Here is a 5,517-nt window from a genome sequence, read left to right on the forward strand (position 1 = left end):
CTTGACCTGGGGCTAGCATGGAGTTGGAATCTCCTTCTCCCTGTGGAAGCCAGCGGAGGTCACGGGTGGCCACCGTGTCCCTTCCTCCGGTGCACCCGACCCGAGCCACGCTATTTTCGACCACCTCAACTGCGTGTGAAAGTTGGACACCGAAGGAGGAAGATCCCGGAGGAACCGATGCTGGGAAAGGATATTGAAAGCAAGCGCCGTGGACTCAAAGAAGAACCAACCAATCTGTTTGGGACAAAGCACAGCCAGGATGGAAGGTTTGGGCAGACTGCATCTCATGCACTTTGGAGGTGTTCTCAGGAGAGACCAGCCTTGGCAAAGGCCATCACGCTTGGGAAAAGGGGGGCGGGGGCAGGGAGAGAAGATGGTCCTCCGTGAGTGGATGGACCCCTATGGGCTCGTCCTCCGTGAGTGGATGGACCCCTATGGGCTCGCACAGAACCACTGTGAGGATGGCACGGGGCCGGGCAGGGATTCGTTCTGCTGTGCGGAGAGTCGTTGGGCACCGGAGCTGATTGGCGGGCGTAGGACAAGCAGCTCGTCGAGGTTTGGAAGCAGCCTTTCCCGGGCTGTTTGCTCAAAAATAGCGCCTGTGTCTTATTGGGTAGGGTCACTGCAATACCCGTTCTCTATCTTTGAGGCCAGCCTGGGACCTGATACGAAATTCCTCCAAGGTAGCCAATTCCTCTTAAAAGGGAGCCAAGAAAAACAATGTCTTTTTACATTTGTGCCGCAGCAGGGAAGCTGCTTCAGCCGTGGGAGGGGGACAACGGCTGCTTTATCCAAACAACCATCAAAACACTCACCTTGACTTTGGGAGAGCCAGGTCTTTATGGGTCTCCCGGGCACCACCCCGTTGCACCGGAAATGCAGACCCGAGTCCCCAAAGAAGTCCGCTGAGAGCTGCTACTCAAAGAGCCCAACACACTGAAAGGGACCAGCTTCTTGGTCAAGTTCGCCCTGGGACTGTACATGTGTGCTGCTGTACAGATTACATCACCCTACATGGTACATTGTGGAAACAGAAAAGTTATTCCCGTCATCTATGCCAAACTTAAGGCGCTGCTTGCTAACACATGGTCATGACTATACACTTGGAGGTCCACTGCTTAAAGGCTATCTGCCTGAAGGTTATCAGGGGTGCAGAATCATTGATCCCGACAGTTCCTGCCAGCTCAATAGCTGTCTTCGAGAAGGACCTGATTCCTGGAGCTTCCTACGCTGTCATCCTCCCACAATTCCCCACATCCCTCTCTATGTTGAACCCAGATCTCTGTGCAGGAGGCTAAGAGCGGCATGCTTCCGGAAGAGTTGCTATCATGTAGGAAAGATCTCTTTGACTCTGATGATGACTCAGAAGGAGGTAATGTCAGAAAAGCAATCCGATGACTCAGATTTGGCTCCGGGTCAAACTCATTCTGAGAGTAGCCTTCCTCCCCACTAAGTGATTGAGAGTCATCTGTGTACAGTCTCAGAGGCAGGTGGAAGTGGGCTTCTATTCTGTCTGCCCTTCTACCCTACTCCACCTTAGTCCAATGGCCTCGGCCATCCCTCCTAGGTCCTGCTGCTCACAGGACTCTTACCTGTGCAGCAGCCTGCCTGAGCTTTCAGATCCACAAATCCACCCGGGTCTGTCCCCCACTTCAAACCCTCCCATGGCTTCCTCTTTCTCTTAGACCAGTGGCTCGACCTTCCGAAGGCCGCAACCCTTACAGTTCCTCATGTTGTGGTGACACCCCACCCAAACCATAAAATTATTTTCGTTGCTACTTCATCACTGTCATTTTGCTACTGTGATGAATCAGGTGATCCCTGTGAAAGGGTCGCTCGACCCCCAAGGGGTTGCAACCCACAGGTTGAGAACCGCTGTCTTAGACTAAAGAGAATTTAAGAATCCTGGGCATAACTCATCAGCTGGTGCCTCAAGGAGAAAAGCCTATGGGCTCTGTCCTTGTAATACACCCAGAATCTGGTCAGCAACTCGTACCTCCAGCATCTCTCCCAAGGATCTTTGCAAGAGCTTCTTCATTGTCTCTCTGCTTCTACTCCACCTCCACCCCTACCCCCATCCCACCTACCCTTATCAACTCAGGTTTTTACCTTTGGAATCCCCGGGCCAAAGATTACATTACCCTACATGGTAAATTGTGGGAAACGGGAAGTTATTCCCTAGGTTGTCCCCCCATAATCTATGCCAAACCTAAGGTGCTGCTTGCTAACACATGGTCATGACGATACACTTGTAGGTCAACTGCTTAGAGGTGATCTGCCTGAAGGTTATCAGCCATCTAGAGCAATCAGACCCTACTGTCCCACCCTAACCAGAGCCCACTCCCTTCTGGTAAGGATAATGGCTTGTTCCCCCAAACAAGAGCTCAATGACACCAAGGTCAAGCCAACTTGGGGACAACCAGAGTCAGGGTGCCATCGTGATTCTAGAGCCCACCCATCTTGTTACCTATGTGTCTTCCTGTCACCTGTGTGCCCGTAGTACAACCCCTTCCTGTCATGAGTGTGGTTACCTGTAATTAGGGGGACTGGCATGCCCCTAGAGTATCCTATTTAAGCCCTGGTTGGAAATACAGTCTCTCTCTCTCTCTCTCCCTCCCGCCCTCCCTCTCTCCCTCTCCCTCTTTCTCTCTCTTGCTGTGGATCTGGCTACTGAAGTCATGATGGTCCTGGAGGTGAGCATTCGCATATGCTTTATCTTGTCTGACGTCTCTTTAATTTGATCCCTCAATTCCACAACCACCCCTTGGACCCATTCGATTGTGGGGGCTGGTCCCCCACAGTAAATGTAGGTCAACAGATCTCCGTGAAAAAACAAGAGAAAGATGAATAGGATGCGGTGGCCCCTACATGCAGCCAGAGAGCAACCATGTCAGTAGCCTGGTCAAAAACCTCCAGGGGCTTCCCTCTCACCTGGAGTCACAACCAAAGCCCTAACAGAACAAAAACAAAGCCCTGCCTAAGCTCACCTGCCATTACCTCTCTGATGTCCCCTCCTCCTGCCCTCTCTTGGGCCCACACATTACCAGCTACCCTGGCTGCTTTGCTAGGCCTCTGTTTGGGCCCCTTTGTCCTGGCCCTTTCTCGGCCTGTAATGCTCTGCCCCAGCGTATCGCCTCCTCCCTCCCTCAGCTCCTTCCCAGCCACCTCCTCATTCTCTAGCTACAAGCCCTCTGTCCTGGGTTCTCATCTGTCCTTGCTCTGCGCCTTTCTCTACGTAGGGCAAGAGGCAGCTCATTAGGGCTTCTCACATTTGCCCCAAATACACAGCTGAAGCTTCCTGGGTGGCTTGCAATGGTGGAAGGTGCTAAGGCTGGGGCTGTGGGTGTGACTTCTCAAGTTTTCTGAGGCAGCGTCCTTTGCTGGAAGCCCCACGGAGCAAGCTCAGGGGAGGTGGGGGGCTGGGACCCAAGGCCAAGTCTAACATGCGTCAGGCTTCAGTCAAGCGCCAGCAATGGAGCCGGTGGCCTGGAGGTTAGCATGGTGGGGGCTCGGGCTGATGGGAAAGCCACTTCAGAGGTTCCTTGTGCCTGGGGGTTGAATTCAAATGAAAAGCAATGCCCCGGGTCGGATCCAGTCCCTGTGAGGCCCGACATCAGGTACCATTTCTGTACGCACTGTCCCTACTCTCTGGCCTCATAGCCTACCACCACCCTGTCCCGGGCACACACCTGTCTCAGGATGTAGGCACTGCGTATTTCTCTCCACCCAAAACCCTCTAGATATTGTTAGGTTCCTCAGGTGGAAATACCTCAGTCCTTGGCTTCCCACGAGAAAGAATTCAAGTGAGTTTTTATAAAGGGTAGAAGTTTCAGGTTTTACCCAGGCCCCCTCAGGGCACCTCACACCGCATGTGGAAACCTGAGACCAGGGAAAACCTACAGCCCGGCCAAGGAGTAGCTGGAAAAAAGGGAGGTGGGCTTCAGAGTCTGGATTTTCAGGGCCCTCTGTTAGGAGGTGTGGTCGATGGTACTGGTTGACCCCATTGGCTGAATTAAGCCCACCTGGTCTTGATTGGGGCCCAGCCAGGTGTACTGGCTTCCTGTCTTGAAGGCCTGAATTCATGCAGGCCCTTTAGCTTTGATCGGCTTCCAACTTCTGGTAAAGGTGGGAGGGAGGCTTTGGCACATAGAGGGACAATCCCTGGTTTCTGCCTCTAGCTACCGACCAATATCTGCATGCTGACTCTTCACTTTAGCCGAGCCTTCGTGCAAAACTGCCTTGGTGGTAAGGCCGTCAATCACACACATGGGCATCCCCATCCCACACTCCCCACGCCCCGCTCCTCCAGGTTTCCTCCTTTCGCTTTGGCATCTCCCCAACTGGCACACGATGCCCCTTACCCAGTGCTGCCCCTCCCCACTCGGAGGCCGGCTCCATGGGCAGGAATTTCCCTCTAGTGTATTGGGTTACAGCTTACCAAACAGATCTGTTTCCCGGTCAACAATTCATGCCCATTTGTTTCCGCTCCTTGATTGCAATGCCCACAACGACCCATCACTTACCCCACATCCCGCCACACACCCCACCCCGTTTTTTCCCCATCTCCATCCCCACCACCCCCTTTCCCCCAGCCCCTCTGAATTCTGTCTGGGTAAACATTGCCCTTTTGATCTCAAGCAGTTCATTATCCACGAATATTTCTGTTTCTCTTCTACAAAACGAAAAACAAACAAACATACTAAATAAAAACTCACCTGCCAGCTCACAGGGACTCTACAGGACAGGGTAGGACTGCCCCGGTGGGTTTCCACTCTTGATGGGAGTAGAAAGCCTCCTCTTTCTCCCGTGGAGGGGCCGGTGCTTTCAAACTGCTGACACTGCGGTGGGTAACCCAGCAGGAGCCACGACGCCACCAGGCGGCTGGCTCTGTTCCCCTTACAGACTCGCCTGTCTTTAGCTAAATGTGAGCGGGGAGGGGGTGGGGGGTGAGTTCCTTGTCAGGAGTATCTCCGATTCATAACCTGGGGGGTTACTCCAGGCTCCTCCATCTGACCAGTAAGCCTGGTCTCCTTTATGAATCTGACTCTTGTTCTACATTTTTCTCCCATTCTATCCAAGGCCCCTTCCCGAGCAAGTGGGCATGGTAGCTGATCACCATGTCGTTCCTCTGGTCTCAGGGTCTTGGAGACGATGTGGCCCACCCATCCACTGGAAGCATTGCTTCTGTCCTGGATTTTCATTGCTCTTTCTCCCTCCAGGCAGAGAGAGACCAATTGCTGCACCTGAAATGGTTGCTCGCCAGCTTGTAAAACCCCAGTCAGGACTCACTGAGGGGGAGGTAGGACGTAGTCTTTGTGGATGAAGTTACGGCACTTCCCCTGGGTGTGTCCCGAGACCAGGATCCCAAGTCCCCCCGCCTGTGACTCATTCCCTAAAGTGTTTCATCAGCTCAAAGAAGGTCTCATAGCTTTGCGCCTTGTATGCGCCATCAGATTTACGGACATAGTTAAAGCAAAGGTAAATACCTATGTATAAATAGCCTCTATTGAAAAAAAA

This window comes from Echinops telfairi, unplaced genomic scaffold (genome assembly GCF_000313985.2).
Source record: "Echinops telfairi isolate 266 unplaced genomic scaffold, ASM31398v2 ScPeMD7_5;HRSCAF=22, whole genome shotgun sequence".
NCBI lineage: Eukaryota > Metazoa > Chordata > Mammalia > Afrosoricida > Tenrecidae > Echinops > Echinops telfairi.